We start from the raw sequence: 13,794 nt of genomic DNA, 5'->3' as shown, positions 1-13,794 counted from the left end.
AGAAATCAGATCCTGCAGGGCCCTGGTCTCATGAGGCAGAGCGTTCCACCAGGCCGGGGCCAGAGTTGAAAAGGCCCTGGCTCTGGTCGAAGCCAATCTAACTTCCTTAGGGCCCGGGACCACTAGGGTGTTGCTATTTATGGACCTTGAGGCTCTCCGTGGGGCATACCAGGAGAGGCGGTCCCGGAGGTACGAGGGTCCTAGGCCGTGAAGGGCTTTAAAGGTCAAAAGCAGCACCTTAAATCTGACCCTGTACTCCACCAGGAGCCAGTGCAGCTTGAAAAGCAATGGGTGAATATGCTCCCATGGCAGAGACCCCGTGAGGAGCCTCGCTGCAGCATTCTGCACCCGCTGGAGTTTCTGGGACAGCTTCAAGGGCAGCCCCGCGTAGAGCGAATTACAGTAGTCAAGCCTGGAGATGACCGTCGCATGGATCACTGTGGCCAAGTCAGGGCGGGAAAGGTAAGGGACCAACTGCTTGATGCGGCGAAGGTGGAAAAATGTCGCCTTGGCTGTTGCTGTAACCTGCGCCTCCATGGAAAGGGAGGCGTCAAGGATTACACCCAAACTCTTAACGGAAGGCAATGGCACTAATTGGGCCCCCGCAAGAGAAGGGAGTTGGTCCCTCATCCCCATGCCATCCCGACCTAGCCATAGGACCTCTGTCTTCGAAGGATTTAGTTTCAATCGGCTCCCACGAAACCATCCAGCCACAGCTTCCAAGCATCTGGTCAATGTGTTTGGGGCCGAGTCGGTGTGGCCATCCATCAGCAGATAGAGCTGAGTGTCATCAGCATATTGGTGACAGCCCAGCCCAAAGCTCCGGATAATCTGGGCAAGGGGGCGCATAAAGATGTTAAAAAGCATCGGGGAGAGAATTGCGCCCTGCGGCACTCCACACACCAAGGAGTGGCGCGACGACATTTCCCTCCCTAGTGCCACCCTCTGTCCCCGACCAGAGATAAAAGAGCACAACCAGTTACGGGCTATGCCCTGTATCCCCACGTCTGCGAGGCGGTGGTCCAGAAGATCATGATCGACCATGTCAAAGGCTGCTGACAAATCTAAAAGGATCAGCAGTCCTGACCCGCCTCGATCCAGTTGTCTACGGAGATCGTCTGTTAAGGCAACCAGAGCCGTCTCCGTCCCAAAACCAGGACGGAAACCGGACTGAAATGGATCTAATGCCGATGTTTCCTCCAGAAACCTACCAAGCTGCTCAGCAACCGCTCTCTCAATTACCTTACCCAGGTATGGAAGATTTGAAACTGGGCGGTAATTGGATAGGTCTAAGGGATCTAATGAAGTTTTTTTTAAGAGTGGACACACCACTGCCTCCTTATATTTGACAACCTTATCTACACACTGGCCTCATTCATGGGCATAGGCAGATTTTATTTTAGGGATGGGGCAGAACTGAGTTATCTGCAACAAAATTGGTGAGTTAATTAAGTATTTTTATTTATTTACTTGATTTAAGTGGGGCAGCTCATGGCCTCACCTGACATTGTGGTTGCTATGAGTTTCATCATGATAAAGTGGAGGGGGAATAATCCTATGTTGAGTGCTTTAGGCGACAACAACACTGTATTCTCTCCCACATGGGTGGCGATGTGGTCTAAACCACTGTACCTCTTGAGCTTGCCAATCAGAAGGTCAGCAGTTCGAATCCGTGTGATGGATGCTTTTCCCCAGCTCCTGCCAACCTAGCAGCTCAAAAGCATACCAGTGCAAGTAGATAAATAGGTACTACTGCGCAGGAAGGTAAATGGCATTTCCGTGCGCTCTGGCTTCTGTCACGGTGCTCCATGCACCAGAAGCAGTTTAGTCATGCTGGCCACATAACCCAGAAAAGCTGTCTGCAGACAAACACTGGCTATCTCAGCCTGAAAGCAGAGGTGAGTGATGCAACCCGTAGATGAATTCAACTGGACTTAACCATCCAGGGATCCCTTACCTTACTTTACCTACCTATACTCTTCCTTTCCCTCTAACGCAGGAGTGGTGAACCATTTTTGGGCCCCGTCTTATTCAACATCTTTATCAACGACTTGGATGATGGACTCAAGGGCATTCTGATCAAATTAGCAGATGACACCAAACTGGGAGGGTTGGCTAACACCCCAGAGGACAGGATCACACTTCAAAACGACCTTGACAGATTAGAGAACTGGGCCAAAACAAACAAGATGAAATTTAACAGGGAGAAATGTAAAGTATTGCACTTGGGCAAAAAAAATGAGAGGCACAAATACAAGATGGGTGACACCTGGCTTGAGAGCAGTACATGTGAAAAGGATCTAGGAGTCTTGGTTGACCACAAACTTGACATGAGCCAACAGTATGATGCGGCAGCTAAAAAAGCCAATGCAATTCTGGGCTGCATCAATAGGAGTATAGCATCTAGATCAAGGGAAGTAATAGTGCCACTGTATTCTGCTCTGGTCAGACCTCACCTGGAGTACTGTTTCCAGTTCTGGGCACCGCAGTTCAAGAAAGACACTGACAAACTGGAATGTGTCCAGAGGAGGGCAACCAAAATGGTCAAAGGCCTGGAAACAATGCCTTATGAGGGACGGCTAAGGGAGCTGGGCATGTTTAGCCTGGAGAAGAGGAGGTTAAGGGGTGATATGATAGCCATGTTCAAATATATAAAAGGATGTCACATAGAGGAGGGAGAAAGGTTGTTTTCTGCTGCTCCAGAAAAGCGGATACGGAGCAATGGATCCAAACTACAAGAAAGAAGATTCCACCTAAACATTAGGAAGAACTTCCTGACAGTAAGAGCTGTTCGACAGTGGAATTTGCTGCCAAGGAGTGTGGTGGAGTCTCCTTCTTTTGAGCTCTTTAAGCAGAGGCTTGACAACCATATGTCAGGAGTGCTCTGATGGTGTTTCCTGCTTGGCAGGGGGTTGGACTCGATGACCTTGTGGTCTCTTCCAACTCTATGATTCTATGATTTTTAGTCCAAGGACCACATTCATCATTGGCCAACCATTCAGGGGCCAGATGCTTGCAGTGGGTGTGGCCAAAAGTAGCTGTGGCCATCCCATACTCTCACAAACACAGGTACACAGAGAAAGAGGACCCCTCCTCAGCGGATCCATACAGAGATGGGAGTCTTTACTCCCACTGAATAATCAGATGGCTGGACAGGAGTCACTTTGCATCTCCATCAGGATGCTGGCCTGGACAGAACTGTGTCTACATTCATTCATTCATTCATTCATTGGTGTGGGGGGAACTGTCTAGAAAAAATGGCCTGTAGGCACCAGTTCTAAAGGTGTTGAAGCACAGGATGACCAGGTGAGATATGTTTAGGTTCTGGAACTCAGAGCATAATGTCTGCCCTCTCATTACAATGTGCCTTGTATCTCCTACATTCCTTAGTTGGTATTTTGTCATACGACAAAACCAGGTCAAAATACTAACTATAAAATTAATTTTTTACAAGCAAAATGAGCACATAGTACATTAAATGTGTGACCTTAGCAAACAATGGATACATATACTAAAAACAAAAACAAAAATCAATTTATCCCATGATTTACATAGGTCATATTCACGTGGTTAGCAACTTGGTCCTAAACATAGTTCCCTCTGAAGTAAGGTGCTAAGTTTAATGGGACTTCTAGAAAGACTTCCTTCTGGGACTGCACCCTGGGACTTACCAAGTTTTGTCCAGTGTGATTTCAGTTTCAATTTACTTTTCCAGACAACTTCATAACCCTTTCAAGGATTCTTTTTTAAATATATTTTATGGCTGTTTTCAATCTTGGCTTATCTCTGTCATATTTCACGCTCTATTCCACTTGGGGAGGTAGGATTCAATATTGAAGAACAAAGTAATCCAGGGCTTTTCTTCATTTCAGTCTATACACGGCGCAGGTTCAATCCTGTTGCATTTGACTTATTCTGACTGCTACCAAACTAACCCTTTTTTGTGCCTTCTTTTCACTCTTTCTTGTAATTTTCTTTACCTCCTCCCTTTAATTTTGTCCATTTTGCATCCCCAGTCAAGCCCCTAGTGTGCATTTCACCTCCTCTAAGAGGTTTGCTACATCCCTTTATGCTTTTTCATCCAAGCTGATAGTCCAAAACACTAAGACACGCCAGAGGTTAGCATCAAACCTTCACAGCATTGCATTTTTCTCATCAGCTGGAGAGAAATTCAGCATTTTCCAATAAAAGGCTATGTCCATTGAAGATTGCTGTTATTGATAAGAGAGAATAGAAAATCAGCCTGTAAATGTGCCATACCAATAAAACACTATCTTCTGAAACTTTCCCCCATAATGCTAATCTCCTGACTAGAATCTCATAACAGCTATGTGGAATAAAATAAATACATTCCCTGGGGGTAAAAATAAATAAATGAACTAACCACATCATTATCTATTTAAGAGGAAGAAAAGACCTGAAAGAGCCCTGTTGGCATCCTTGCACAGAATATAGCACTATTTGAAACTGTACAAGACCACCAGTACTGTCATAAAACAAAACCTAGGTATATCACAGGCATGCTAATTGCATAGAATTAGGTATTTCTTATGTAAATTTGTCTTGAAAAAGCTGGAAAATGTAAATAGGTGCCAGCTCTGCTCTGCTAACTTAATCTAAAACAATAAATGCAAGGTAGACAAATGTCAAGCATTTAATGAACCCTAATTTTGAAGTCTAAAGCTTTATAATTAAAAGCAATTCTAGAAACACAAGCATCTGAGCAAGTTATTTGGTGATCTCTCTGGGAACGTGGACTCTCTCCATGACACCTACCCAGAATTGTGGGTATGCAAGAGAGCAGGAGAGACAGGGCTGAACTTCCCTTTCCACAAGACTTTACCGGCAGTGGATTTCTGAGCAGCCGTAATGATTTCATGGTTACCACTGCAAAGCAGGCCCTGAGAGAGCTGTATCGTTAGAGCCAGTGGTGGTGTCACAAAATACACATTTTACAGGCTTGTAACAGCATTTCTTAAACTGTGTTGCACTGTTGGATCACTATTCCATCATGAAAAGCTGAGAGTGGGAGAAAACACTTTTGAGATGGATGGAATTGTGTAGTATATGGGCAAAGGTAAAGGGACCCCTGACCGTTAGGTCCAGTTGTGACAGACTCTGGGGTTGTGGTGCTCATCTTGCTCTATAGACTGAGGGAGCCGGTGTGCAGCTTCCAGGTCATGTGGCCAGCATGACTAAGCCACTTCTGGCGAACCAGAGCAGCGCACGGAAACACAGTTTACCTTCCCACCGGAGCGGTACCTATTTATCTACTTGCACTCTGACGTGCTTTCGAACTGCTAGATTGGCAGGAGCAGGGACCGAGCAACGAGAGCTCACCCCGTCGCGGCGATTCAAACTGCCAACCTTCTGATCAGCAAGTCCTAGGCTCTGTGGTTTAACCTACAGTGCCACCTGCGTCCCAGTATATGGGTAGGAGAGCACCCAAAAAACCCCCATCTTACAAGGCCTAATGGTGGTTTCATTTATCATAAGTAACATATTACGATTAAGTCTGGAAGTGTATACTTGATTCTCCCCAAACTGAGCCTCCTTGGAAGCTTTTGCTCTAGGAGGCTTAGTTTGGTCAGAATCAAGTATACACTTCCAGACTTAATGCTAAATGAATTACGTCTGGTAAATGAGCCACCATAGCTGCTAGAGGGCTGTGGAAATTTGTGTCCCGGACTATTTAGACTTGTCTACCCATGTACTAGGGATGCAGGTGACACTGTAGTCTAAACCACTGAGCCTCTTGGGGTTGCCGATCAGAAGGTTGGCGGTTCGAATCCCCGCAATGGGGTGAGCTCCCTTTGCTTGGTCGCTGCTCCTGCCAACCTAGCAGTTCAAAAGCATGCCAAAAAGTTCAAGTAGATAAATAGGTACTGCTCCGGTGGGAAGGTAAACGGCGTTTCCGTGCGCTGCTCTGGTTTTGCCAGAAGCCCCTTAGTCATGCTGGCCCATAGGCGCCGACTCCATGGGGCCTGAGGGGGCCCGAGCCCCCTCAAAAATTCGTTTGGGGGGGCCGAGCCCCCCCAATAATATAAGAAAATTATTACCGTAAATTTCGCTCTATAACACACAGATTTTTTCTCCTAAAAAGGGGAAATGTCTGTGCGTGTTATTGAGCGAATGTGTGGTCCCTGGAGCTGACTCGCCGGAGCGCAGGGGCAAAAATAGGCAAAAATCAGGCAAAAATAAGATCGGGCGGGCGGGCGGAGGGAAGGCGGAAGCTGCTGCTTTCCTGCATTCTGCCTCAGGGTCTTACTGCCCACCCGCTTCTGTTGCTGCATTTGCTCAAACTCAACAAAGAGCAGGGAATCCCCTGCCCTCCTGGCAAGCAGAGGGTTAAGGAAAGGATCGAGTCCTTCCTTCTAATTCTTTCCTAGTCATACTGCGTGCAGGCTCCAGCCCACCACCTCCTCCTCTCCGTGCTCTAGGGATGCAAGTGGGAGAGAGAGAGAGAGGGCTGGCTTGGGGGGGGACTTTTGCCTTCCTTTCCTCCCCCCCACCCCGTTAAACTCCTCCCCTGCATTCTTAGCCAGCTGCTTCTCCGCACACCCCTCTTGTGCTTCTTGTCCCTTCTGTGTTTTTCCTTCCCTCCCCATTTAAAACGTGGTGACAAAGCACAGATCCACATGGATCCTCAGGATTTTTGCATTGGGTCACCCCAAATTCACCATCAGATCACATAGCATGTCCATGGCTACTGCCTGCCCCCCAAAAATCACGCACCCACTGTTGCCTGGGGCTGCAATGGTGCAAAAATGTGGTTACAAAGCACGGATCCACATGAATCCTCAGGATCTTTGCATTGGGTCACCCCAAATTCACCATCAGATCACATAGCATGTCCATGGCTACATCTTGCACCAAAAAAATCACGCACCCACTGTTGCCTAGGGTCACAGTGGTGCAAAAACGTGGTTACAAAGCACGGAACCACATGGATCCTCAGGATCTTTGCATTGGGTCACCCCAAATTCACCATCAGATCACATAGCATGTCCATGGCTACATCTTGCACCAAAAAAATCACGCACCCACTGTTGCCTAGGGTCACAGTGGTGCAAAAACGTGGTTACAAAGCATGGGTCCACATGGATCCTCAGGATTTTTGCATTGGGCTACTCCAAACTCACTGTCAGATATTAAAAATCTTTATAAAATAGAGAATTAAATACATACAGAATGTTAAATTTTCAGTTTTGAAATATTAGTACTAGTTTAGTACTGTATTTCTATATTACTATAGTACTGTATTAGTTATTTTCAAATACTTAAATATTTTTAGGGTGTAAGACCCAATTAAAGCCCGTTATTTACATACAGTATTACAGTATTTACATACAGTATTAGGCATACTGTATTAACTTTATTAACTGTATTAAAGCATTAACTTTGAGATATTATATTTATTTAATGAACCCTCAGCCTTATTCAAAGTAAGCTTAAATTAGCTATTTCACTTATTAATCAAAGTGCTATTACTGTGCGACAGCAATATTTTATGTTTTATTCTTTTAATGATAGTTTAGGATTTATTTAAATATCATTTCAGTCTTTTCAGAGCTATATATTCACTGCTCTGTAATAGTCTATAAGCATAATTGTTACTGTAAATTAAATTAGCTTTTTACGAAAATACCGTGCGTGTTTGTCAGGTCTGCCGCTAGGTCCCAGCTCACAGAGGACCAACGCCCAGTGGATATTATATACAAAAGTCTTTATTGAAGTTTAGTTTCCATTTCCAAGCTCTGGGCGCGCAGGCCCACGTCTTAACGCTAGACCGGCTAAGTCCCCTCTGACTCACTGCTCCACCCACACCAGTTTAAGATTCTAGCCTGGCTCCACCTCTTGCGCTGCTCTTTCCTGCGTTGGGTCCTTCTGCCCTCTGGGGTTCCCTCCTTCCTGGACTCCTCTGACGCGGAGCCTCCTGAGTCTTGCCCCTCCCTCCGGCGGGCTTTAGGACCTGGCTCCCTTCCCGGGCTCCCCGCTGTGCCGCGCTCCTGTACATTTGAACTTGGCGCGCGCGCCCAGCCGGTGACTTTCCTTCTGACCGTTTCCCCGCTTCCTGATGTGGGTGTTGCCAAACCTGACTCCTCTCCTCCCTCTGGTGGTGAGGACACTGGTCCCGACTCCTGGGACTCCCCCTCCCCACTGCGCTCTGGTGGAGACGCTGGCCCTGATCTCCAGCTGCTGTTCAGAGACTCCCCGCTGGCCCCTCCCTCTTGAGGTTTCTCCCTTGGAATCTCCCTTGCTCTGGCCACCGGCGCTCCCTTCTGTGAGTCCTCCGATTCGCTAGAGAGGCTTGTGGAATAACTCTGGCCACTGTCACTGCCTGCGCCCCCCTCGTACTCCTCCTCCTCACTCTCCATTTGCTCCCCCTCCTGTGTCTCTCCTTCTGAACCCCTGACATCCATCCCCCCCTCGAAGCCCCCCCTTCCCCCCTCCCCCTCTTCCGGTGCGGGTTCCGGGTGCTCCATTGTTGTAGGGGTGAGTCCAGGATACAGCTCGTCCCCTGAGGCTTGCAACCATCGAGATAAGTCCGGGAAGTCCCCCATGGGCTCGTCGACGACGACCTCCTCCGCTTCCATCTCCTGCGCGGTGTGCTCGAAATCTGCGCTCGACCCCAAATCACCCAAGAGCCCTCCTCCCCCTGTTGTTTGATGGGGGTCCACCTCCCAGGGCCCCTTCGGCATGTCTCTGCGCCAGCCCACCTCGGGTTGGTCCTCCCACCAATAAGATCCCCCCGTGCCAAAACCTGAAAGTGATCCCTCCGGAGAGCTGCCTCCCGGAGCCGAGTCCTCAGCTGACGAGAAACCCCGGAAAGTGCTGGCCGAGAGTGTGGGTGTGAACAAACAATCCTCGAAAAAGCCCGCCGGCATAGGCTTGTGCGGGAAAAGTGTGTGGAATTCTTCCTTGAGCAACTGCTCTTCCACTGCGTAATCCGGCACCCACCTGTTGGCGCTGGCCGGGGTGTCCTCCGTGGCGAGAAGATATTCAATCCCGTCCTCCCCCCACCTTGAGTCTAAAATCTCAGTGGCTTCATTAAGTGGCTCCCCTTTCGGCGACCCCCCTTTTTTGGGCGCTTCTCTGAGCGGGTCTGGCGCCTTCCCCGGTGCTTGAAACCTGTGGGGCTCTCTGTAGGGCGTGAGCACTGATCTATGAAAGACCGGGTGCATTCTGGAACCCTCCGGGAGTGTCAACCGGAAGGCCACTGGGTTGATCTGCGCCTCTACTTGGTAAGGCCCTAGCTGCTTGTGCCCTAGTTTCTTCTTGGCTAACGATCTGGCTGGAACTGCTTGTGCTGCCAACCAGACCCAGTCTCCCACCTGGATGTCCTCCCCAACCCTCCTGTGTCGATCTGCCTGCACTTTGTAAGCCTGTTTTGCCAACTCTAACTGCCTCCTGAGCTGCTCGTGGATCTCCTGCAACTCCGCTGCCACTTCCTCTGCTCCCTGTGGCTCCCCCTCCCGCACTGTGTCCAGACCCGGGAAGGTTCTGGGATGCCTCCCGTAGTTGGCAAAAAATGGGGTCACCCCCGTGGACCCGTGCTTCGTGTTGTTGTAGGCAAACTCGGCCAACGGTAGATAGTCCACCCAGGTCGATGGCTGCTGGTTCGCGTAGCATCTCAGGTACTGCTGCATGATGGCGTTGACCCTTTCCGCCTGCCCGTTAGTTTGCGGGTGTCTCGCCGACGCCAGGCTGACCTTGACGTTCAGGAATCCCATCAGCTTTTGCCAGAAGTTGGAGATGAACTGGCGCCCCCGGTCGGACAAAATAGACCGTGGTAGGCCGTGCACCTTGAACACGTGGTCTATGAACATCTTAGCGGTCTGCTCGGCCGTGGCCACCTTCGCGCACGGAATGAAGTGGGCCATCTTGGTGAACAGGTCCACTACCACGAGCACTGCCGTCTTGCCCCTTGAGCTGGGTAGATCTGTGACAAAGTCCAGGGCTACCCTCTCCCACGGTACGAACGGTGTCTGTAGCGGTTCCAACAGGCCCGCCGGCGGCTGGTGCACAGGCTTAGCCCTTTGGCAGGTGTCGCACCTATTGACATAGTCCGCGACATCCCCCCGCATCTTAGGCCACCAAAAGTCTCTGGCTACTAAGTCCACCGTCTTCTCCTTGCCGAAGTGCCCCGCGCTGGGCGCGTCGTGCAGCTGTTGCAGGACCTTCGCGCGGAGGCTGTCTCCTGGTACGTAGAGGACTCCCTTGCGTAGGAGCAGGCCGTCTCGCACTTGGAATTCGTCGCCCCTCGCCTTGCCACTGCACACCTCCTCCATCTTGGCTCGGGCGAACGAGTCTGTTCGCAGCGCGCGGCGCACCGCGTCCAGGTCCACCGTGGCTGACGCGCATGCCCACGCCTGTGGTGTGAAAATGTGCTTGGCCGCCGCCGGTGCCTCTGCCTCCAGATACTGCGGTTTTCTGGACAGCGCGTCCGCCAAGACGTTGCTGTTTCCTGGGATGTACTCAATTCTGAAGTCGAAATCTGCAAAGAACTCCGCCCAGCGGATGTGTCGCTGGTTCAGGAACCTCGCCGTGCGCCAGTACTCCAAGTTCTTATGGTCTGTGTGGACCTGCACCGTGTGCTTGGCTCCGACGAGGAAGTGCCGCCACGCCTTGAAGGCTGCATGTATGGCCAGCAACTCCCTGTCCCAAATGGTGTAGTTCTGCTCCGCTTTGCTGAGTTTTCTGGAGTAGAAAGCGCACGGCCTCCAGTCCCCCTGGTGGTCTTGCTGCAACAGAACGGCTCCCACGGCCCTGTCTGAGGCGTCCGTCTCCACTCTCATGGGCCTGCTGGGATTTACGTGCAGTAGGTTCTCTTCGGAAGCGAAGAGCTGCTTGAGCTTCTGAAAGGACTGCTCTGCCTGCTCCGTCCAGATGAACCTCTTCTTCTTGGAACTGAGGGTGTCGGTGATGGCCGCTGTCTGCATGGCGAAACCCTTGATGAACTTGCGATAAAAGTTGGCAAAACCGACAAACCTCTGTACTTCCTTCCTATTGCGTGGGCTCTTCCAATCCAGTACTGCACGTACCTTGGCACCGTCCATAGCCAGTCCCTTGTCGGACAGTTTGTAGCCCAAGAAATCCACCTCCGTCTTGTCGAACTGGCACTTCTCCAGCTTGGCGTACAGCCTGTGCTCCCGCAGCCTCTGCAGAACTTCCCTAACATCTCTCTCGTGAGCCTCCGGCGATTCCGAGAAGATTAGGATGTCATCCAGGAAGCAGACGCACTTCTTGTAGAGGAGACCCGCCAAGACATGATGCATGAAGGCTTGAAAGCAGTGGGAACCATTTTTTAATCCAAAAGGCATAACTCTGTATTCATAAGTGCCCAGCGGCGTAAACATGGTTGTTTTCCACTCGTCGCCTTCCCGTACGCGAATGAGATTGTACGCTCCGCGCAGATCCAACTTGGTAAAGATGCGACCCTTCCTCACCGTCGCCAGCAGGTCATCGATCTTGGGCATAGGGAATGCTGAGGGCTTGGTCTTGAGGTTCAAGAAGCGGAAATCAACGACCAGCCTCTTTTGGGGCGTGTCCCGCTTCTTTACAAAGAACACGGGACTGCCTCCTGCCGCCTTGGACTCCCGGATGAATCCCCGCTTCAGGTTGTGATCTATGAACTCCCTGAGCTCTTGCAATTCATCCTCAGACATGGAGTACAGTTTCCCCGTCGGGAGCGTCGCCCCGGGCAGGAGGTCGATCTTGCAGTCGTAGGGTCTGTGAGGTGGCAGCTTATCCGCCTCTTTCTCGCAGAAGACCTCCAAAAACTCCTTGTATTTGTTAGGCACCGCTTGCAACATGCCCAAGTTCAGCTGTGGTCCATCCTCGTGCCCCTCATCTTCCAAGTCCGCCAGGATGCAGTGTTCTGCGCAGTAAGAGGAGCCGAAGGTCAGTTGCCGCTGGTACCAAGCTAATGCCGGGCTGTGCCTATCCAGCCAACTCATTCCCAACACTATGGGCGTGTCTGACAGGCGGGTGACGTTGAAGCTGATGACCTCACGGTGGTTTCCAATGCGCATCACCATTGGCGGCGTCTGCTGTAGCACTTGCCCTCCCAGTAGCTCCCTGCCGTCCACTGTGACGACTTTCAGAGGTACCGCCGCTGGCAGAAGGGCTATGCCATGTTGCTGGAGGAACTGCATGTCTATAAAATCTGCATTGCTCCCCGAGTCTACGGTGATGGGAATTTCCACCAGTAGCCCATTGGGGAGCTGAAGGGATGCGGTGAGCTGCACTACTGGTTTGGGTGGGAGGGGGTCGGTGGGCTGTAAGATCCCTGGGGATTGCTTCACTGACTTGTCTGGCTGGTCCCCAGAGACGCCATCTCCAGCCAGACAGTGGAGTTTTCCTGCTGCGACTCCCTCTGCTGAATTGCGTCTGTTACTGTCGCTGCGGCTGCAGTATGCTTGTGAAACCGCTGGGGACACTCTTTTGCCATATGCTGAGCACTGTCGCAGATGTAGCACTTCCTGGTTCCTCTAGGAGGCTTCATCTTGACTGCTCCCGGAGTTAGGGCTCCGACTGTGGAGTGAGCCTTAGCACCACCTATCTCCATCGGCTCCTCTCCCCCTCCCAGCGGAGGCATGGATCGAGCGTGCGCCGCCTCCTTGGGGAAGGGAGGCAGTCCTTTCGCTGGCGTGCGTCCCAAATGCCCTTCCTCCCTGCCCCAAGGGCGTCCTTCCAACCGAACCCCAATGGAGAGTGCCCGTTCCACCACTTCCTTGGTGGTTTGGGGTCTTCCCCCCCTTGCGATCTCATCTTTCACAGCTCCGCTCAACCCCTCCCAGAACAGGTCTCTGACGGCAGGCGATTCTTTCTCCCAGGCTAGTACATTCACCAATCCGAAAAAACGTGCATGATATTGCCTCACAGTGGCTTTACCTTGTCTTAGTCCGTGAATCTCCCTCCTAGCGATATCCACATCAATCTCAGATAAAAAACACGCATCCATCACTTTAATGAAGGCAGCCGCATTTTGGAGGGCTGGATCCTTGTCTCTCCATAGATTGCGCAGCCACGATTTTGCCTCCCCCCGCAAATGCGAAATAATAAATCCCACTTTCTCTCCCTCATTTTTAAAGTCTTTGTCAAGCAGCTGCAATGTATAAATCACATCTGCTCTGAAGTTAGGATACTCCTGCAGGTCCCCATTGAAGTGAGATACCAGGCTCCCTCCTCTGTTTCCCAGCCCAATCCCTTCTGGTCTGGTGGCTGGTAGCCTCTGTGTACTTAGGACTTCTAACCTGGTTCGCAGATCCTGGCAGGCAGCAGCTGCTTCCTGTTCTTTCTTTCTGGAAGCCGCAATTTCTGCAGTCAACTGCGTCACTGCGTTTTGCAAACTCGCTATCCTCTCTTCGGTAGTCATTTCCCTGTTTTTCGTGAGCTCGCGAAGCACCAATCTTCACCCCTCGCTGCTTTCCCGCACTCCACGAGGTTGCAAAATTGGTGAAAATGGAGAGGGGACTTACTGTCAGGTCTGCCGCTAGGTCCCAGCTCACAGAGGACCAACGCCCAGTGGATATTATATACAAAAGTCTTTATTGAAGTTTAGTTTCCATTTCCAAGCTCTGGGCGCGCAGGCCCACGTCTTAACGCTAGACCGGCTAAGTCCCCTCTGACTCACTGCTCCACCCACACCAGTTTAAGATTCTAGCCTGGCTCCACCTCTTGCGCTGCTCTTTCCTGCGTTGGGTCCTTCTGCCCTCTGGGGTTCCCTCCTTCCTGGACTCCTCTGACGCGGAGCCTCCTGAGTCTTGCCCCTCCCTCCGGCGGGCTTTA

This window comes from Podarcis gaigeae (genome assembly GCF_964106915.1).
Source record: "Podarcis gaigeae genome assembly, chromosome: 3".
Lineage (NCBI taxonomy): Eukaryota > Metazoa > Chordata > Lepidosauria > Squamata > Lacertidae > Podarcis > Podarcis gaigeae.
This window is presented reverse-complemented; position numbering follows the sequence as displayed.